Source organism: Xenopus laevis, chromosome 1S (assembly GCF_017654675.1).
Source record: "Xenopus laevis strain J_2021 chromosome 1S, Xenopus_laevis_v10.1, whole genome shotgun sequence".
NCBI classification, from domain to species: Eukaryota; Metazoa; Chordata; class Amphibia; order Anura; family Pipidae; genus Xenopus; species Xenopus laevis.
In genome coordinates this window covers 60880705-60904052 of record NC_054372.1, presented here as the reverse complement: position 1 = coordinate 60904052, position 23348 = coordinate 60880705, and the positions used below count along the sequence as shown (strand labels likewise).

Here is a 23348-nt window from a genome sequence, read left to right as displayed (position 1 = left end):
ATTGTCAATAACAGCATGACCCACTTGCAGATTTAACTCTGTGACACAATGCAAGCACTTCTCACATCAAAACATTAATTGTTTAATCAAAGCTGACAAATTCTTTACACAACCTGCTCTGGGTACAAGAAGAAGGCAAGAAGCATGGTCAAAGAAAAGGGCCACATCAGCAGGCTTTAATCTTACCCCTTGATTGAACTTCTCTTACACCAAAGTCATCATTTCCCACAGACCTGCTGTATTTCTATTCCACGACAATTTACCTCTCTGCTGCAATTAAACGTTGACTTCCAATTGTCTGCAGCCATTTAGCCTCTATCCTATCCACACAAAGTACCAAAGTGCTTGAAAAACAGACTCTCTGGAATTTTTGCGTGTTGGCATGACACACAAACACAGCTCAGTAAATCATAATGCAGCATTGTCAAATGTCAAAATCCCCAAAGAAAAAGCAAGTGAAAAGAAGTATGTAATGGCTGAAAATGGCTGTACTTACGTGTAAACATTGTAAGGAACCAAGGAATTGCATAGAGCTGGAAGAGAAAAAGCAATAATTAGTTCTGGGAAACACATTGTGAAATTCAGCAACACACACATTCTTGACATCTAACCAAGAATGTCTGAGCTTTTACAATTTATCTATAAGTTTTTTTCAGGCTTGTTTAAAAAAAAAACAAAAAAAAAAACAGCAAATTGTTCGTTCTGTACCATGACAGTTTGCAGGTCAGTAAACTAAAAAGTAAAAATACCGGCACTCACTGAGTGCTGGTATTTTTCCTTTTAGCTAAGTCCATTGGAGGGTGCCGAGCCTTCTTACTGAGCACCTGACTTAGATTTTTCAAGAGGCCAGGGTGTGCTGGTGGTTATCCTTTTAGACTAGTTTGCAGGTCAGTAACATCACTGGGTCCCACAGCAAGATTTTTTTGATTTCTGCTACCCATTAACATTGATTTCTGCTCCTCAAGTTCAATACAATAGCATGACTTTCTAAATAGCATCCCTTTAAAAAAATCAAAAATAATGCTACTGATCCTATCGGAACGTCTTTCTATTGCACCCCATTATTTAATGAATGGGATGTGTTTAATTTATTACAACAAACAACATGATAGTATTTGCAGTGTATTGGAGGAAATAATGATCTTAAAGAGGCCTTTTTACTTCCCACTATTCTCTGTAACTGAGGTCGGCTTCTACCTGTCCATTGTAAGGCTACTTCATTCTGTAGTTAGAAATCACATAGAAAAAAGTACAACCGACACTCCAAATGAGTAAATACCTCAATGGGGTTGTTAACCTTAAAATTAACTTCTTCTTCTTCAATTTGCGATTTGTTTTTATTTAACAATATTTGTGTTTTTTAAGTTAGTAGCTTTTAATTACCCTAATTAGGGTCCCAATTACCCTAGCAACCATGCACATATTTGAATAAGAGACTGCAATATGAATAGGAGAGGACAGCGCTGTTTCTAATGCGGCCTCACAGAAATGCTCTCTTGCATTCTACAATAGGATCGCAATTTACCATTTGGCTAAACAAGAATTGACAGAAGGAATTAGCTTCTCTAGTTTTCTCTTAAGAAGCTGCTAACAGATTTTCAAACAACTTTACTTTTAATTACATTTCAAAGAGGCTCTGTCATTACCTAACAGTAAATACTGGCTTGCGTTCCTGCAATAGCAGTGGTATACATGCATTTTATGCCAAATGTTCTTCCCATTCTACTCATTTAAAAGATCGTTCCAGATATGGATTAGGATTTGTAATAACTTAAGAGACTTTTCAGCAATGCTGTCGGATGGCTAGAAAAAATGATTTAATATCTATTGTAAATATTAAATGAGTAGCTCTCTTTGTTGTTTCCATTTATTGCTTGCCTTATTATGGTTCAGGTTCATATGCTTGAGTACTTACTTGCTGAAGAGGCCCAACAAAATCTTTGCCCTGGGACCACTAGTATCTTAAAGTGGCCCTGCCTATACCACCATCCATTGACTGTAATGGGAACTTTCATTCAAACTGAAGGTTATGGCCTCCCTGTGTGGAGAACAGCCAGGAAAGACAATTTTAGAAGGTTTGCATTATAGTCAGGTTATCTATTCTTAAAGCCCAAATTATAGATACCGTTTTATTTCTTCCAATTGATAAAGACACATTGACATTTATATAAAGGTCTAGTACACTTTAAGGGGCAGATGTTTCAAGGGTCGAATTTCAAGGGGTTAAATCCCTCGAAATTCGACTGGGGAATAGAATCGAATAGGGAATTCGGGCGAATTTACGTGCTGGGGAATAGTCGAATCAATAGTCGAGCAATCGAATATTCTATCAAAGTATTTTCATTCGAACGAATGATTGATTGAATGCCTTTTTATTCGATCAAAAACGTAGAAAAAAAGCCTATGGGACTTTCCCATAGGCTTTTAAAGCAATTCGGTATGTTTAATCTGGCGAAGTAGACAGTCCAATGATTTTTAAAAGAGACAGTACTTTGACTATCGAATGGGCGAAGGAGCACACAAAACTCCTCGAAATTCGAGTTTTTTTCCTTCTATTCATTCACCTGAGCATAGTAAATGTGCCCCCAAGAGTGTATTACATTTATTCTTAGAAAAAAGAATACAAGTGTACTTAGCTTTCTAGTGGTTACACAGTGCCCTCTAGCAGAACAATGTGGAATCAAGCACTCGCAACTAATGAAATGTGTTAGGTTTGCAAATTTTAGTATTTCCAGGATTAAATGATGGCCAGCAGGGAGCCTGGCTTGATACAGAGTGCAGCATTCAAGTGCTTTAAAGAAATAGGGGATGGCCTATTCTTCTAAAAAGTTACAATTTTGAAATGTAAGCTCTGGTCAGGCCCAAAATTGTGAGGATGTGTTTGGTATCAGTTGGGACTGATTGGCACCATACATGTATCAATAATAAATAAATATTGGTACATGCGTTAAAAGAACCTGATCTAGATCAAATATTGGTAATTGGTCTTTCCTTGAATGATGTATTCCAACATCAAGGGATAGGTCAGAAAATATGGGATATAGTGCTGAAAGAAACCATAAAGTACTGAATGTAAACATTACTGTAAATATGTAAAAGGACTTACGCTAGGGCCTCCATATTTTCTCCCATTATGAGAGATAGTAGTGGACAACACCAATTCCCAAGTGTGAAGTTGCGTCCAGGGTGCCCAACGCTGGTGAATTTTTGCTAGCATTACTTCGGCAATCAAATCGAAGATGCGCTAGTGTTGCCTAATTTGCATAAGTCGGGAAATGATACAGTTACATGGACGTATGTTGTTATAATGCCCTACACATGAGCCCACTGTATAGTTTATCTTCCATATGTTAGAAAATGTAGAGGAGAACCCGGTTACCCAAAAAGTTTTTTACGGACCTTTGCAGGCTATCACCAGCGTTATTTGGGACATAGAAAAATTTTGCACTAGAAATTGAGGAAGTCCTATGCACTCCAATGCACTTCGTCTGGTCTGAGCTGGCGAATATGGTAACTTTCAGTAAAATCCGCATCTTAGTGAATTTGCGGAGTTACGTCAGTTCGCTAGATCGAAAATTCGGCTGGCGTTAGAGTGCGAATCAACGCTAGATATACATCTTGGCTTCTACTATTTTCTTCTTACCCTGCACTCATTTTCTCTCCTTCCACTTTCTTGAAGGCACTTGTTTCTTATCCCAAACCCATCTGAATTGCTTTTTATCCTAATTCCCATTACTTCATACCCCTCTAACGTGATTTCTGATATTTCTTTAACAGTTCGTTTTTTCTTGTGCCTGCACTCCCTTTCCTTGTAGCTTTTCTATTTCTTTTCACTCTTTAACCCTTAGTTTTTCTTCTGATTGCCACTTTACCTTTCATCCATCCTGCCCAATTTGTTTTTCTCACATATTACCATTAGTTTTTAAATTCTAGGGGATCCTTCAGGTCTCCCATTTGTCTCTTGCTCTTGATAGACAGATCTTGTGTACCACATATAAGGCAACAATGTAGAATGGGTGAGTATGCAAGAAAGACATACAATGCTGGCCGGGCGCCAGAGGCAACCCTTAAACCCAGCCACGTGGCAATCCGCCGCCCACGTGGCCATGCGCATCTCGGCACAAAGGAGGACGCCCATGGGTCTCCTTTTTCAGTAGCAGACTAAGGTTAAGCTGCTTATGAGGTACGTGCCTTTGCACCCTAGGCATGTGCCTCTTCTGCCTAACCCTAGTTCCAACCCTGTGATGGTTTTTTTTCTGTTTCTTTGTATGCACCACTTGAGTCCTTTGTTTTAGAAAAGGGAAAGAAATAGGGAAGCCACCCAGAAGTGTAATGTAGGGTTGCCCAACATTAAAACTCACTGCTGCAGACCAAGCCTGTGTGGAGGGATAGGTGAAGTGATGGAAGAAAATGGGGTACCAAGTCCCAGAAATTATCTCTTCTAGCACTGGGACATAATGTCTGGGGTGAAATAGGGACAGTTGGGAGGTAAGCAGAGTGGAAAGCTTACAAAACATACAGGATGGAGCTCCTAGCTAAAACCACATAAGGAGAACACAACAACTGGCATGTGTGTTTTTACATGCCCTCCGTTTGTGCACTATTTAGTTGGTGCACATAGGTTTAATGGCAAGGGGCTACAAAGCAAAGTTACGGAAATACTATAAAGGCTTGCACCCAGACAAATAAAGAGTTTTACATTAACAAATATTAACAATCATTAACATTGGGGCTTAAAGTGGACCTGTCACCCAGACTCAAAAATCTGTATAATAAATGTCCTTTTCAAATTAAACATGAAATCCAATTTTTTTATTAAAGCATAGTTGTTGTAAGCTCATTTAAAAATCTTAGCTGTCAATCAAATATTGCCTGCCCCACCTCTGTAAGGCCCAAAGGCTTCAGGAGTAGTGAGGACCAGAGGAGGAGGTTGCAATGTCCAAGTTCGCAGTACAGATAAGGATGAGACGAGAGAATGGTCAAACAGGCAACAAGATCAGTCCAGGCAGAAGAGGTTCAAGGTCGAGGAATTCAGGCAAAAGGTCGGTACACAATAGCAAAGTTTCACAAGATCACACCCACACATTCACTGATGAATTTCCAGAGCTCCTTAATATAGGCCTAGATTTGGCGCCAATTTTGGACGCGTCGGCGTCATAACGTGTGCGCGGACGCCGGCACGCATTATTGACGCCGACGTCCGTTCCGTCGCCGGTGACCAATCAGAATGCGGGAAGAGGCAGGCATCATCCGGCTGTGTCCGTGAGGAACCAGGGAGCCGCCATCTTGGACGCCATCTTGGCCACCATTTTGGGAACTGGACTCGGATTCCATTACAGTACCCCCCTCCCTAGGGGGGGCCTCAGGACCACCTGGGTTAGAAGGAAACTGCCGATGAAATTTTCGGACCAGGAGAGGAGCATGGACATCTGAACTTCTTACCCAGGAGCACTCCTCCGGACCGAACCCCTTCCACTCAATGAGGTATTGTAGAGTGCCCCTCGAAATCCGGGAATCCAGGATTCTTTTCACCTCAAACTCCTGATGACCGTCCACCACGACAGGAGCTGAGGAAGAAGAAGAAGAAGAAGAAGTACCTGCAGGTTTGAGCAAGGAAACATGGAAGGCGTTTGTAATCCGCATCTCCGAGGGAAGTTGCAAACGGACAGCCACCGGATTGATGATCTCAGAGATGGAGAAGGGACCAATAAACTTGGGACCAAGTTTAGGAGAGGGGACTTTGAGACTAATGTTCCGTGTAGATAGCCAAACCTTGTCACCGGGGGCATACGGAGGGGAAGGAATTCTTCTTTGATCAGCGAATTTTTTCTGGACCAAGGAACTTTTCTCCAGATTGACAACAGTGGCGTGCCATATAGCCGACATGTGGGCGGCTTGGTCATTGGCGGCAGGAACATTAGTGAGTAATAAGTCCTGAGGAAAAGCCAAAGGGTTAAGACCATACATACAGAAAAAAGGAGATTTCTCAGAAGAAACATGTAAGGCATTGTTATGTGCGAATTCAGCCCACGGAAGCAAATCAGCCCAATCGTCTTGGCACAAAGATACATGGCATCGGAGGAATTGTTCAAGGGCCTGGTTAACCTTCTCTGCTGCTCCATTAGACTGTGGATGGTAAGAAGAAGAAAATTGAAGAGAGACACCAAGGGCTTTACACAGGGATCTCCAAAACTTGGAAACAAATTGAGATCCACGGTCAGAGACAATTTCGGCAGGGAAACCGTGGAGGCGAAAAATGTGTTTAATAAACAATGAGGAAAGTTCAGGGGCAGAGGGAAGTTTCCGAAGAGGAGTAAAATGTGCCACCTTGCTGAATCTATCAATTACCACCCAAATAACTGTATAACCAGAGGAATTAGGGAGATCCACAATGAAGTCCATAGATAGATGAGTCCATGGGCGAGAAGGAATAGGTAGTGGTAGGAGTAACCCCTTAGGAGGGGAGCGTCCAGACTTGGATACAGCACATACAGAGCAAGAGGAAACAAAGTCTTTGACGTCTTTTCTTAGGGAAGGCCACCATACAAGACGAGACAGAAGTTCAGTAGTCTTTTTGACTCCCGGATGACCGGCCTGCTTGGAGCTGTGGGATTGAACCAGAATGGAATGACGAAATTCAGGAGAGACAAAGGCAACACCAACAGGAGTTCCTACAGGAGCAGAAGATTGAACCGACAATAATTGAGAGGCCAGGGAGGGAAACAGAGCAGCGATGATTTTTGTAGGAGGAACAATGGATTCTGGTTCTGCAGAAGTGAGATCTTCGAGAAGAAAGCTTCTAGAAAGAGCGTCCGCCTTCTTGTTCCTAGCACCAGGCCGAAAGGTTAGAATGAAATTAAAACGAGAGAAGAATAGTGCCCACCTAGCCTGGCGAGGATTGAGGCGTTTGAGTGTCTGGATATATTCTAGATTTTTATGGTCGGTATAGATGGTCACAGGGACGGAAGAACCTTCCAGCAAATGTCTCCATTCCTCTAGAGCCAGTTTGACGGCCAGTAACTCACGATTTCCCACATCATAATTTTGTTCAGGAGAGGTGAATTTTTTCGAAAAGAAAGCACAGGGATGTAGTTTTCCATCAGTAGACGCTCTCTGGGACAAAATTGCTCCAGCACCGACATCAGAGGCATCGACTTCAATGAAGAATGGTTGGGAAGGTTCAGGGTGTCTGAGGATGGGAGCGGAAGAAAAAGAAGTTTTAAGATTCTTGAATGCTTCCAAAGCTGAAGGTGGCCAATGCTGAGGCTTACCCCCTTTACGGATAAGAGAAAGAATGGGAGCAATCTTGGATGAAAACCCCTTGATAAATTGTCTATAATAGTTAGCGAAGCCAATGAATCTTTGGATAGCTTTAACACTGGTGGGGAGAGGCCAGTCCTGGATGGCGGAGATTTTGGCAGGATCCATTCTGAAGCCCTGTTGAGAAATGATGTAACCAAGAAAGGAGATGGACGAAACTTCAAAGGAGCACTTCTCCAACTTGGCGAATAAGTTATTTCTCCGCAGACGGGAAAGGACTTCTTGGACTTGAAGACGGTGCTCCAAGTACACCACCACGTATTGACCCAACAAATCTCTGAAAATGTCATTTACAAATTCTTGGAAAACCGCGGGGGCGTTGCAGAGGCCGAATGGCATCACTAGATACTCATAATGCCCGTCACGAGTGTTGAATGCGGTCTTCCATTCATCCCCCTCTCTGACCCGAATTAAATTGTAGGCCCCACGAAGATCTAACTTGGAAAAAATGCAAGCCCCCTTGAGTTGGTCGAACAGTTCAGAGATGAGGGGAAGGGGATAACAGTTTTTAATTGTAATTTTATTTCAACCCCTATAGTCAATGCAGGGCCGCAAACCACCATCTTTCTTTTCTACAAAGAAGAAGCCGACCCCGGCCGGGGAAGAAGAAGGACGAATAAAGCCTCTTTGCAGATTCTCTTGGATGTATTCCTTCATGGCACAGATTTCAGAAGGAGAAAGCGGGTAGGTGCGACCCCTGGGAGGCATGGACCCAGGAAGAAGTTCGATGGGGCAATCATAGGGGCGATGGGGAGGCAGGACTTCGGCAGACTTTTTATTGAAGACATCAGAAAAGGCTTGATAAACAAAGGGCAGAGAAGAATTTGGAGACACAGATGAAACTTTAATGATGGATTTGGTAGGTAAACAATTTTGTTGGCAGAAAGAACTCCATCGAGAAATCTGAGACGAAGCCCAGTCTATTACTGGGTTGTGGATATTCAGCCAAGGCAAACCAAGCACAATGGGAGTAGATGGACAATCAATTAAAAGAAAAGACAACCTTTCAAGGTGCATGGTTCCCACAATAACAGAAAGTTCATCGGTGGAGTGGGAAATAATAGCAGAAGACAATGGACGATCATCAATCGCCAATGCACGAAGAGGAACAGCCAGGGACCGCAGGGGAATGGAGTGACTTTCAGCGAAGACTTTATCCATGAAATTCCCAGCTGCGCCAGAGTCAAGGAAAGCTTCAGAAGGAATCGTCTGGGTTCCAAAACGAATCTGCACAGGAAGGAGGAAGCATTGAGCAGAAGAATGGGGAGAAGGACCAATTCCACCCAGGTAAGTCTCCCCAGTCTTACCAAGGTGCGGCCGTTTCCCAGCTTCACTGGGCACTCATAGGCAAAATGGGATTTTCCACCACAGTAGAGGCAAAGTCCAGCAGCCCTCCTCCGAAGCTTTTCCTGTTCGGTCAGACGGGCCCGTCCGATCTGCATGGGTTCTTCCGTAGGCAGGGAAGAAGAAGCAGAAGCCGCAGGAGTTGGAGAAGGCAAGGTGGAAGCAGGATTGGGAAGGAAGGGTCTTTGAAAACGAGGAGCCAGGGTAGGTTGGAACTTGTGGAATCTCTTGGTTGAGGAGCGCTCTCTGTCGAGCTCAGCTTGAAACTCCCTCTGCCGAGTATCTACCTTTATGGCCAAGGCGACTAGATCTTCCCAGCGGGATGGAATTTCCCTGGACACCAGATCATTCTTGATGCGCATCGCCAGGCCGTTGTAAAAGGCAGCGTGATACCCGTCATTATTCCACGAAGTCTCAGCAACAAGAGTGCGGAACTCGATGGCGTACTCCGGGACAGAGCGAGTTCCCTGTTGAAGTTGGAACAGGCGTGCAGAGGATGCAGAGGCACGACCCGGAGCATCAAACACAGTACGGAGTTCGCGGACGAAGGACCTGGCATTGTCAATGATAGGATCTTCCTTCTCCCATAGAGGTGAAGCCCACTCCAATGCCTTCCCTTGCAGGCGGGAGAATATGAAACCCACCTTGGCACGTTCGGAGACAAATTGGCTGGGTAATAGTGCAAACTGGACCTCGCACTGGTTGATAAACCCGCGGCAAGCTTCGGGGTCACCACTGTAGAGTGGGGGAGCCAGAATGCGAGGCTCGGAGACCTGGAGTGGAGACACAGGTACAGGTACGGGAACAGGATCAGCGGGTGTTAGGGCCGACAACTTTGCCAGTACTGTTTCCAGGGCCTGACAAAAATGAGACTGTTGTACCTCATAGGACTGCATCCGAGAAGCCAACCCACGAAGCGCTCCACCGACATCAGGCGGCGCTGGGGTTTCCTCCGCAGGGTCCATGGCCCAATTATAATGTAAGGCCCAAAGGCTTCAGGAGTAGTGAGGACCAGAGGAGGAGGTTGCAATGTCCAAGTTTGCAGTACAGATAAGGATGAGACGAGAGAATGGTCAAACAGGCAACAAGATCAGTCCAGGCAGAAGAGGTTCAAGGTCGAGGAATTCAGGCAAAAGGTCGATACACAATAGCAAAGTTTCACAAGATCACACCCAGGAGTAGCAAGCTAAAACCTATAATTGGGCACTGATGAATTTCCAGAGCTCCTTAATATAGGCCTAGATTTGACGCCAATTTTGGACGCGTCGGCGTCATAACGTGTGCGCGGACACGCTGGCGTCAGCGACCGACGCGCTGGCGTCGGCGACCGATGCCGGCGCGCATTATTGACGCCGACGTCCGTTCCGTCGCCGGCGACCAATCAGAGTGCGGGAAGAGGCAGGCATCATCCGGCTGCGTCCGTGAGGAACCAGGGAGCCGCCATCTTGGACGCCATCTTGGCCACCATTTTGGGAACTGGACTCGGATTCCATTACAACCTCTATGCCTTAGACATAGAGGCCGAGCAGACAATTACTTTCACTTTCCATTCAGCACTTCCTAAATGTCACTGCTCACCCCACATTCCCCTGTTCTCTTCACCATTTAATTGTGTAGCCAGGGCATGGGGCTAGACATCAAGTCCCCCATTCTGGTGCACAAACAAGATTCTGAGATGATACCACGCTTGCCTTAATAACAGTGTCCACAAAATGGCTCCTGTCTGCTTGCTATAATTATGAATTCCCAGACTGACAGAAACAAGATTCAAATAATTTATATAGTGTCATTAAAGTTCATTTTGCTTGACTAGTGTGATAAAATAGGATTTTGAATAATTTTTTTGACGGGTCCCCTTTATTGTGGAAAAGTTGCTTGGAATTCATTTTTTTTTTAAACACTGCGTTTTTGGGTTTATATCACCTTAAATAAAGGTCACTGGGTCAAAGGTTACCAGTCTGATCTCATTTTCCTATGCACAGCTCACCCCTTACTATAACATTATACATAAACTCCATTCCATAAGGAGCTTTGCCCCTATGAACATCTCTTCATACAACAGAACTGTGAACTCATACATAGCTACTGTTGATTACATAACAGACAAGATGTAATGTGTAAACTCTCATACTGTAGGTTGGAGGATGAGCTTTTACACTGCACATGTATGGAAAAAAAAAACACGTGATGATGGGTTAACTACTTTCTAACGATTCCTATGCGAAAAAATATTTGTCACTTGGATGATGGGGTTGAAGTGCCACGGCTCAGCACAGTTTGTATTCTCCTCCATGCCAGCAGGGAAAGGCTGCCTCACAGTAACAGGCTCAGCTGGTGTGGAAACTTACTTTGCAATGCACTTTTCTTTCTTTCCCTGTGTGCTCACTGACCTATAACAGGGTGTAAATTGGATGTATCTGAAGGAGATGCAGTTGTAATGAGAAGCATGCTGCAAATCTTGTTACATCAAAACATGTTTTGATGATTTTCCACCCACTGCAGGTTTAATCTATTCTGCTTTCCAGGGCATGTTCCAGCTCTTTGTACTAGATCTCAGGGTAGAGCTAACCTTAATGAATGGTAAAAGCTGAGCAACCTCTAACAACACGAGAAATTAACAAATGCACGCAAAGCTTCTGTAAAGTCTATCATTTAGAATCACTATGGGTACCTTTTAAAGAGAGAATTAACATCTGACCTGTCATAAGAAAGAGAAGAGACAATGGGCATAATGGCGGCAATTATTGCACTTGGAGATCATTTATTTATTGTCTCTTGAGAAGAAGTTCTGTTGATTTAACACTGTTACTTATATTCCTTTTACTGTATATTATGGTTATTTCCTTGTATTCTAAGCCTGACTCCTTGTACTGTAAATCCATTTTATTGTTTGCTTGCTACTTGTATCATTTATAAATAATAAGTGCTAGCCTTTATGTAAAATGAGAAAACGTCACTCTAAGAAAGTTTCCAATTTACACAAATTACAGTTTTTCAGTAGATTTAGTTATTTGTAAATAACGCTTTGTCAATGCCTAGAAGAGACCTGGTGGTTCTGAATATTGAAACAATGTAACAGAAAACAGCTGCCAAGAAGCATACAGGTATTGTGGGAAGTGATTAGTGGATGGGTTAATTCTGCTACATTGTTTCAACAGTCAGACTCGGATAAACAGAAAGGCAAAGACAAATGCTGCTTTCAGTTGCAGTAAGATTTACAAACAACTGAAACACCACTGAAAATGTTCAATTAACAAATGCTGAAAAGCTGCTTAGAATTGCCCTTTCCTTTATCAAACAACATTTTATTTTTGTGGTTTCCGTCCTATTTAGTCGTATTAATTACTAAAAAGTTTTAATGCAGGGTCTATGGACAATGGACCAATGCCATTATCATTATCAACCACAATGCATCCCTTTAAGCATTCAAAAGGTAATTCCGGTTGGATAAAAAAAAAGTGAGTACAGTAGATACTAACCCGTTCTGTAATTTTCCCCCTTTAAACCTTGAATGCTTAATATTATATTTAGCACAAGTACACATATTCCCAACCTCTGAGCTCAGTATAAGGATAAACTCTAACTAAAGAACAAGATGCCACTGAGTGCTTTGTTTCATTAAAGGTATCAAGCACCAAGGCACGATTTCTCTGCCCAGTCAATTAAATAAATGTTATTTATCTATATATCATGTCACCCTTTAAACCCAGATCCCTTCATGATTACTTGTCCCTGTCTGATACAGTAAAGTGCACAAGAACCTGAGTACAAGTATTGTGAAGTCAAATCTAGAGCTCATTCTAAACAACCCTTTTTTATTCTGCTCCAGGGTTTTTCTTTGTTCATATTTACTTGGAAAGCTCCTGTACTACAGAAATAAACTTGTTTTCTCTGTGCCAGAGATAATATGGCTCTTTTATGACTCTAGCAATAGGTTGTATCTTTCCTAGCACCAGCTAGATCCTTTACTTCTGTCTGGACACTTGCTCCTCTGGATTTTCCCAGTTACTAAGCAATATTACAATGCTTCATTATAGTACTAAAACATTAAAGAAAGATAGCAGGTATGGAGATGCTGAACTTTCAGTCTCAAAGAGTTTATTCAAAATACCAAAATAATTTGAAGAGTAATTTCAAAGAGTATTCAATGTATGGATATGGAGAGAGAGAGAGAGAGAGAGAGAGAGAGAGAGAGAGAGAGAGAGAGAGAGAGAGAGAGAGAGAGATGTGAATAGGGTCATTCATTAGACTATCCATCAGTGTTGTCAACCTGGCAGTCCACAGGCCGACCTCTCCCCCCCCCCTGTGTGGTACCCCCACATGAATGTCTGCCTGCTGTGACTGCTTCCCTTGTTTTAAAAGGTATCAATACTGAGATTAAATGGTCCCTGCATTGTGTAAACCTCAAATTCAGACAGTAAATTCCTGCATGTTCACACCTGTAACACCCCCTGCATTGTTCACAACTGTAATGCCTCTATTGTTCACACCCCTAAAGCCCTGTACTGTTCACACCTCAGACCCAGACTGAAAGTGCCTACAATGTTCACATCTCAGACAAACCACTGGAAGGTCAGCAGCATTATGTCACTGTTTGTAGCATAGTATGCACTGTTCATCTGAGAGTAGTCCTGATCTAGGTTTTCCTGACTGTTGCTCTAGGCTGCCTTTCCTATGCCCCCTGTTTGTGTGCCATACTCTACCTGCCCCATTCTCCCGGTATGTGCCATACTCTGCCTGCCCTATGCTCCCTTTGTGTGTGGCATACTCTGCCTGCCCTATGCTCCGTGTATGCAAGGTCAGACTGGGCCGGCAGTACACTGGGAAAAAACCCAGTGTGCCCCGGCCCTCAAGGGCCCCCGCCCAGACCTGCTCCCCTGATTAGCACAGAGCCTTCGTTCATATATGCGCATGCCGGCCGATGTTCACGCATGCACGCGGGAGACATACTTCCAAGGTCAGGAGGGGGCTCCCGGTGACTGCCAGGAGGGCTCTTTTAGTTGCAGTCCCAGTGGACCCCCAATGGTCAAGTCTGACCCGAGTGATTACCATACTCTGCCTGCCCTATGCTCCTTGTTTGCGCCATACTATATCTGGCCTAGTGTCTCACTGTGTGCGCAATATTCTGCCTGCCCTATGCTCCCATGTGTGTGCCCTACTCTGTACCCAGTGGGACGTGAACCTGGTAGGGTTTGTTCTGGGGACTTGTTAACATGTGAAAATTGTTGTTAGGGTCCCCTAAGGTGATTAATCATGTGCTGGGGGGGGTCCAGTGTTATCCACAGAGGAGGAGGATTCATGTGTTTTTTTGGGTTTCACATATGGGTGATATCCCTGAAGCGAACACCAACCATTTGTGTGCTACCACCATTAAGGTAGACATGGTCTTAAAAGTTATTGTGGGTGTGGTTGAAACACAGGGAGTGGTCAACACTAGCTTCCATTATTTGCCCTCCAACATGTAGGCCGGACAAAATCTGGCCTTTGGTACTACAGAAGTTGGAAAGCACTGCAGTAGACTGCTCATAGTTATGCTTCTTGGCAATGATGTAGCCTGCAGCTATTGTGTTACAACAGGAATAAATTAGACACCTCATGGGATGGAATGTCTGTTATCTCATGTGGATCTGGAGGGTTTATTTATAATAAAGTGTACACAACGTAAATATCAGGGTCAATCTTTTCCTTCATTGTCAATTTTTTTAGCTCTTCTAATGACACTTTGCTATCAGCTCAGAGTCTTTATTCAGTGATTGATCCATAGTGCAATCTCCACCCTGGCTAATCTCAGGAATCTTTTGTTAATTTAGTTCCGCTTTATCACCTTCCCCTTTTTGCAGCCTGCAATGTAACAATGATAACATTTCGATAAAAAGAATTGAAAGTCTTTCTTCATAGAATGATTACACTGATGTTATATGGCCATTTAGCTTTCATACCTCTTGACGGTTTATTGATAAAAGATTCTTCATGTATACCGTGTAGAACACTCTAACTGCTCCAACAATTTCCACCCATTGTTAAATATCTAAATAACATGCCGCTTAAGGGTTGGGGCAGACGAGCAGATTCGAGGAGATTTAGTCGCCTGGCGAATAATTGCCTCTTCTGCATGGCGACAATTTCCCCGAACTGCGCTAATACAACTTGCACTTCGGGCGACTTTGGAAATCGAAACGCTGCGAGTGTATTAGCGCAGGCGATTCTTCATTCACTCATATAGAAGGCAGACAGAAGGCAGTTCGGGGAGATTGTCGCCATGCAGAAGAGTCGATTAGTCGCCAGGTGACTAAATCTCCCTGAATCTGCTCGTCTGCCCCAACCCTAAGTGTTAAAGAAGCAACTCAATCAACGTTTCGGGGGGAACACAGCCTCCCTTCTTCCTGAAGAATGGAGGCTGTGTTCCCCCCGAAACGTTGATTGTTGGTGGCATTAATAAAAGGGGCACAATCCCCGACTGCAATATTGGTGTGTGCGGACCGTTTTTCAAAACTACAAAGCAGTAAGGAGACCTGGCCAGGTCAACGGAGGACCAGCACCACTACGCAGAAAAGTGGAAGGAGGTGTGCGGTATTAGAAAATCTCAAAGAAGCAACTCAACTCATTTTTCTGTGTTCTCTTCCCACACTGAAATGCAGGGATGGGGTATATGTCATGTCTGGTGGGATTATACAGCTCTCAATTTGCAGAAAACTGCAATGTCTTAATTCCTTACCTGCCATTCAAACATGTTCACTATAAAATATCTTTATAATAACCATTATATTGTTGTGGACTATATAGTAAGCTGCTCTAACTTACATATGAAGGCAATTCTTGCTAATAACAAGCAATTATCAATTTAGCTCACAGTATGTGATTTTTTTCAGTATGCAAATTTAACATCAGAACAGAAAAGCATAGTTTGGCAACACAGACTGCCCATCATCCTATTATAGGTTATTCCTCACAAGGAGATTTCTTTATCTGTGTGTTTTTAGTTATTGACGTGACTGGAGCTGCTTCAATGCTCTCTGACTTGGGGGCTTCCCTTGTTTTACTCAGCAAGTGAGCTAAATACAATTTTTAAGATTTTTATTACCCAGCATATTACAACACCATGCATAAATGAAAAACTGTCCAAAATCAACCCATTCTTTTTGAATGGCCAATTCAGAACACTGTGCCTTAAAGGGAAACTATTGTGAAAATGAAAATGTAACAAGCTTTAACATACTGAAATAAAAAACTTTGCAAATACAATCAATTAAATATTCTGCAACATTGCTGAAATAACTGCCTTTTGCACAAATCCTGCATGTAGAGCGACAGGATTATAGGAGTTTTTAATAGAGTGAGCTCTAATATAGCTTCTAGGCAAATAGAGCTCCCCTTTAAGATATATTGGATCTATGTCAATGACTATTTGACACCCAACTCTTGCATGAAGACAGACTGAAGAGACACAGATGCTGAGAGAGGGACAGTTTAGAAGAACTTGATTATTTCAGAAACGGTACAGAATTTTTAATTGATTGTATTTAAAAAGTTTCTTATTTCAGTTCTCCTTTAAGGTTACTAAAACATTTTAAACTCAGCATAAACAGTAGAATGGTTTTGCCACAAACACGACTTATCAAGTATATCACGCTTAAAAAACATCACTGAAAAAATAAGAATCATTGCTGGAAAAGGTATTCATATATTTCAGAGCTTTTCAGGAAAATGGGGTTTCAAACATACCCTGTGTATATAAATAAATAAAAATATATATATAAATAATCTCCCATTTTACAAATGGCTTTAACTACATATAGTATTTCACTCATGCAGGTAGAGGAATGCTAAGGTACCTTACAGTAGGGATCCTATAATAAGCAGAACAATGGGGCTTAGTTATCTTCAATTTCCTGCATGAAGGTCTTGCAAATCTCTCAGATGAATTGCCATTCTGTCTAATGGGAAATAGGTTAATTAAATACTACGTGAGCTCTGCTGGATAACATACAGCATATAAAGAAACAAACTGTCAGTCTTTAATAATGGGGAGGCTTGACTGCAAAACAGAGTGCTTTCGTGATGCTGCAAAATACAAGATAAACGGGAAAGAAAAAGGAAATGAGTGCAATTTAATGCTTCCTGTCCTACACAAGCACATGGATAGGTCAGCACCCAATATTCAGTAGGCTTGTGGCTTTAATGGCATTCTGCAGTCTGAGGGCTTCTTTATGACCATGAGCGAATGGAAGGTTGCCAGGAAACACAATCCTTCCTGCACTGAGACGCCACGTTAAGGTGATGAAAGATTAATCAGGGCTTACAGATACAGGATTACTGTTCAAGCAAAGAAAATCAAGTTCAGGCCTTATTATCAGCTTGCTCATAGGGTACTGTGACCAGACATAGGCCATCCTGTTTAAGGAGAAAACATGTTTTTTTTTTCTCAAATATATTCCAGCATTTTTGCTCCACAGGGACAAGCCAAATAAAACATTTAAAAAGGAAACTAAAATAACATATGGGTGATCACACAGCTTTAAGGCACACAAGATATGCTCTGCCCCAGGAGATGGTAAATTCTCAGTAAAGCAAAGAATAATGTTTCGCATCACAAATACAATCAGTGCCCTCACTCAGCATCAGGCACGGAATGAGATGCTTTTTATTTCAGACTCGGAAACTATAAGATAACATGGGTTAAAATTACAAGAAACCTATCTGCTGGTTTACAAGCACTGATTAGAGGTTTCCACAACTGCATTAAATATGAATTCAAGCTCGCCAGACAAAAGCAGTTTTCTGCCGGTAACACTGGCACTATTCATTGCTTTTTTTCCAGCAGCAAAGAAACACAATTTCAGTCAATGACCTCCAAGTAACAGATATTTGCATTTGCTATTGGTCTATGCAGAAACGAAACCTTCCTAGGAATTTCTGTGCTTTGTGCAAGGTAGGATCCTGCTAGCCTATTAAATTCCAAAGATAAGAGCATAACTTCTGCACAGTGCAACTCAGTGGAGAGAAGCAGATGAACACTTTGAATACTTAGTCTCCATACCTTCAAAGAGATCTCTTTGCTATGGACATTTATGAAAAGATTCCTTAAACAGGGTAAACAAAGGGAAATATGTACAGTACAAGCTGATGGCTTCAAAGAGACAGATCAATACCTAGCAAAGTGACATAGGAAAAGTTCTCATCCTACCCAAATCTGATGGTGATGATCTTTTAATTTATTGATAGTTATGGCATTTTGGAAGAACAGCCGTATATAATGACAAGAACAAGTGAAGACTATAGTCTCAGCAATATGGTATATGTTTCAGATAAAGTATGTTATAAAGTCTCTCCCTGAACTTAGCTTTAAAAATGTGACTTTTGAGTACTGAAATGCTGTTCATGCATTACATTATTTGGGTATTAGTGAGTTAAATCTAATAACCATGCCAATCCAAGACAGGCTGCAGATAGGAGACTGAAGAATGGGAAAACTACCATAATTAGAACTAGGGTTAATCTTTCATTTGAGTCCTTCTTCCTTTGTCATCTTATTAATGGGCAGTAAAAAGGGCTTCCTGTTTTATACTTACAACTGGAATAAAGCCAATTTCATTGAGATGGTTGCTTAGTTGCGGGTCATGAAAGGCAATCATTAGGGAGAACACAGGGAGGTACTCTAAAATAACAAAAAAGTAGCAAGCAGTTGTGATTAAAGGGGATGAAAGACCATTGTATGCAGAGTACAGTGAATAATCAATGGGTAATGATGATAGGTATCAGAGCCACATAGCATACAGGCCCACAACTATATACAGCTGAATAAATGGACATTGTACAGTGTACGCCACACAATCCACAACTTTTTTTGTGTCTTTTGTAATATTGAGCACTTAATACTAGTCTTGTTCTTTGGCCCTCTTTCCTAATGCTTTTATCTTCCTCCCACCCTTTCTTTGCATCACAGTATTTCCTTTTCCTCATTCTTATTCAAGTCATGGCGGTCATTTAAAGTGCCATCAATGTAAAAAATTGCTTTCACATTAACAAGCACGATAAGAAAAAGAAAATGCCTTAAATTAAATCTATTGTCCACCCATGTTCATATCAAAACTAATGTATACATATTAAAATAAATGCACAGTTTAATATCTGTGTCTATTTAGGATATACTTAAGCTGATTAAGAAATGTATTCTGCTGATAGTAAGCTGCTGAATCATAATGCCTACCTAGCCCTGGAACTGTTTGGGTACCTGCAAAAGTCTAGCACTAATATACAATTAAATACATATTTGTTGTATTTAAATATATTCCCAAAGTAAAGCAACAATAAACCTCAATTAAAATACACCTACCAAGTTCAATAAGTTGCTGCCAAAAAGTTGCAGACTTTGAGGCTCATTGGCTTAAAACTGCCATTGCTAGTTGTGTGTGTATAAACTGGCGTGTGCACAATGCTGCACCAACAATTACTGTTACAACATGTGCTTCACCTAAAAATTCTGGGGATTCTTTCATGATTTTATGGTTTACTTTTTATTTCTAAATTTGAAAAATCTAAATATGAAAAACCCACATTTTAGGCTGTCTTTATATGCTTAAGAATCATCTGTTTAATGGTATGCCTCTTCTAATATAAATATATAAAAATATAGGAACAGATTGATCAAAGATTGAACAGGGACTCAAGTAGGATTCCCAACAGTTTGATATTATCTACATTTATTAACACTCTCCTGACTGTGTGGGTAATTTGCCCGACAAGCAGAAAAGTATTTACAGAAATTAATATAAACAGATAGATGTGTCTTTTCTGCAGAATTTGTTCAGTTGCTTTATAAATTATGTAGTCCAAATTGCTGCTGCACACTGATAAAGTGAATCGATTCTTTAGTTGTGCAATTTTATTGGCTCAAACAAAGTAGACAAGACAACGTTTCGGACCACGCAGGGCCCTTTATCAAGCCTATAGTGACACACACCACTCTGTGCTAAATAGTGGGGACAAGGGCAGGGAAAGTGCTGGGCGGGAACAACTATTCCAATTGGTTACTTTCTTATTCAATATACCACTGTGACTTCCATAAAAAGATTGATCCATCCATTTTAGTGTCCTTTGTGTTGACATAAGTGTCCAAAAATTAGATACTGTGTACTTATCGATACGTTAAAAATTGTCCATTTATCCAAAAAATCCGTGCATACAATAATATACTTAAAATATAACTTTTATACAACTTGTGTGTCAATAAAGTGATACATTTTGGTTCTTTTTAATCATTACATTATAAAACGTTTTAAAACATTTGAATGCCAATCAAGTGGTAAATAAAGTTAATTTGTAAAACACCTATGCACCAATCAAGTGATAAATATTGATTCAAAAAATTGTAATAAAATTTAAAATGTTCGTTAAACGACTAACAGGAATAAAGAAGATGAAACGCTTAGATATTACCTTTCCTGCAAACTATATTCCATATTCACTCTGTTCTCTCAGTTGTATGCAGAAGGTAATGTTGGCGTTCTGAATAACCAAATCCCCTTACCATATTCAGTTTTCAATATCCTTAGAGAAAAACATGAAGTTAAAGCTTTATAAATGATGATCATAAGTGACACAGAGCGGTTGACTAGAAAATTATTGGCTTTGAATCATTCATTTTATCTAAATTAACTCATCTTGGATGGCATGGTAATTGTCCTTCAAAACTAAATGATACACTTTGGATATAAAGGTGGACATACAGGCATATATCAGTGCTGTCAGGAAACAGAGAAAAATATAGTTTGCATGCAGTTAACATGTATTTAAAGGAGAAGGAAAGGTCTATATAAATACACCAGTAAACCATCAAAGTAATGCTGCTCTCTGTCAAAAGAAACACAGCATTTCTTTACTTTTATTGTGTACACATGGGCTTCTGTATCAGACTTCCTGTTTTCAGCATAAACCTCCAGGGCAGGGTTTGAGCATGCTCAGTTTGCTCCTCTCCCCCTCCCTCCTCCCATCCCTGCTGTAATCTGAGCTCAGAGCTGTATGTGAGCAGGGAGAGACTCAGGCAGGAAGCTTATATGGCAGCTTCTATCCTAAACAAACAGAGACAGTGTCTAGAGCTGTTTACTCAAGTATGGTAAAGCATTCTGCAGAATAAATATAGCGTTCTAGCTTGCACTATTGTGGCTAATCTGTTGACAATAAACTGTCTTGGAGCTTTCCTTCTCCTTTAAGGATATAAATATGACTAGTTGACAAGTAAATCACTGGTGTCTTAAAAGTCTCTTTTTTCAAATCTAAAACATGCTATATTCATGGTGTGTACACTCATTGCACAAAATGTAATGCGGTTTAAGAGGTGATATCTCCACTATGCACAGAGAACAGTTAACAGACAAGAAGCAATCTTCAGGTGATTTTGCATTGTTTCCTCTGTGACCCCTGCAGTACATTTGTGTTGTCCAGCAGTATTTGTGCCCAATTTCCATTATAAGTTTGACGAGCTCAGTACTTCCCATCTACAACCATACATGGGGGGACACTCTAAGTTTTCTTTAAAAAAAATCAGAGAAGGAAAATGCCTAAATATATTTACATATAATGGTGAAGATTTATAACAATCAAAAGCAAATATTCACTTTTTCTTTCTCTGGGGAAAAAAAAACAATTGTTCTTTTTTCTAGCAAAGGGAGAATTAGTATGATGTAGAGAGTGATATTCTGAGACGATTTGCAATTTGTTTTAATTTTTTATTATTGAAGGTTTTTGAGTTATTTAGTTTTTTATTCAGCAGCTCTTCAATTTGCATCTTAACCAATCTGGTAACTAGGGTCCAAATTACCCTAGCAACCATGCATTGATTTGAATTAGAGACTGGAATATGAATAGGAGAGGGCCTGAATAGAAGGATCAGTAATAAAAAGTAACAATAACAATACATTTGTAGCCTTACAGAGCATTTGTTTTTTAGAAGGGAGTCATGGACGCCCATTTGAAAGCTACAAAGAGTCAGAAGAAAAAGGCAAATAACTCTAAAAAATAAATAATGAAAACCAATTGAAAATTTGCTTAGAACTGGCCATTCTATAACATAAAAGTTACCTTAAAGGTGAACCACCCTTTTAACATCTCCCATAGACTCAATTATAATCAAATAATCCAGATTTTTTTTTTTTTTTTTTTTAAATCCTTTTTCTCTGTAATAATAAAACAGTACCATGTATTTGATCCAAACTAATATGTAATTAATTCTTACAGCCATAAAACAAGTATACTGCCTTCCGATGCAAGCCCTACATGTATAAAGGGGATCTATTTTTCCCTTACTCTGTGTCACCTTGCGCTAATAGTTAGTAGAGTGTTTTAAAATATACATTGTCAAAACACATATAATTTAGGAATAATGGTAATTGCTTTCAACCACCAGACACTAATCAACACTAAGTTATGTTTGACTTAGCTTGAGTTATTGCAAGATTTTGGGGTTTAGTTAAATCATTACTCAGCATTAGAGTCTGCTTGGGTGGTCCTAATCAACCTGCTGAAAAGTAAGCAGGCATATATTTGACCTTTTAGCAGGTGAGCATTCCCTTTTTTCCTTATCCTGAGTGCTGGAGGTCTTGTATGTGGGAATTAGTCTGGTTAAAACATGTTTAAAAGTATGTTTACAGTTGCTCCTGTGCAAAAGAGCATTACATTACAGTACAAAGTTTTCATGCCTTCAATCCATTAAAATGAATACGGCAGTTTTGTATACTTTGGAATTAAATTGTCAATCTGGAATGAGTTTATCTGGCAAAAGTTCTTTGCTCCAGATAACATTTTTCTGTAAAGTGGAGTAAAAAAAAATAATTCAGACAATTGTGAATTTCTACATTTTAGATCCAGATTTTTTAAAATTCCCCACAAAGTGTGTTTAAAAGTATACTTAAAAGGGCTATATACCCATTTTTAAAACTCAGTTCAATTAATCTGGCTTGTGCCAAAAATATAAAATGCAGCAATAAAATGGGTGTATACACTGAACATGAAGATTGCATACAATACTGATAACTGATAGAAGAGTTAAAGAGGGCCCTGTACAAAAGAGTTTACAATCTGAAAGAAGAATGGGTATGCGACACACGGTATAGGGAAGTAGAATGTGACTGCACTTTCAATTTCTGATTTTGCCCTGTTTACTGCAAGAAATATCAAAACCTATACATATTTAATAATTAAACAACAGGCAAAAACTATGTTTAGCACAAGTCCTATTTATTGAACTCAGGTTAAAAAGTGTGTATATTACTCCTTTCAAGTTGATGACTAGAGGTAGCTTTCAGCACAATAGGAAATTACATACTGTACATACCCACTCTTCCATCTCTCTGGATTAAATATATAAATCATTTATAGTACAATTATTTAACATATGCATTTCCAAATGTTTTAAACTACTAATTCACATGGTTATATTTTTTTATTTAGCATTTTTCCCTTACTTGCAGACAGAGCATATAAATAACACACTTACCTTCACTGTTAAAATTCAGGTAGAGGAATGGTCCACACAGCAATTCCAACTAATGAATTACAAATATAATTTAAAAGAGGGATATTTGTTTACTTGAAAGAAAGAATATCATCACGCATATTTCTGCCTCTGCTCATGTCCCTTAGCAACCCATAAATTTGCTTAAATAAGCATATATAATATTTGTGAAACA

At 40.4% G+C, this 23348-nt stretch overlaps 1 pseudogene; it reads right to left on the bottom strand.

Annotated features, from left to right (window-relative positions):
• LOC108704442 overlaps positions 1–23348 on the bottom strand; it is a 71540-nt pseudogene that overhangs the window by 5260 nt on the left and 42932 nt on the right.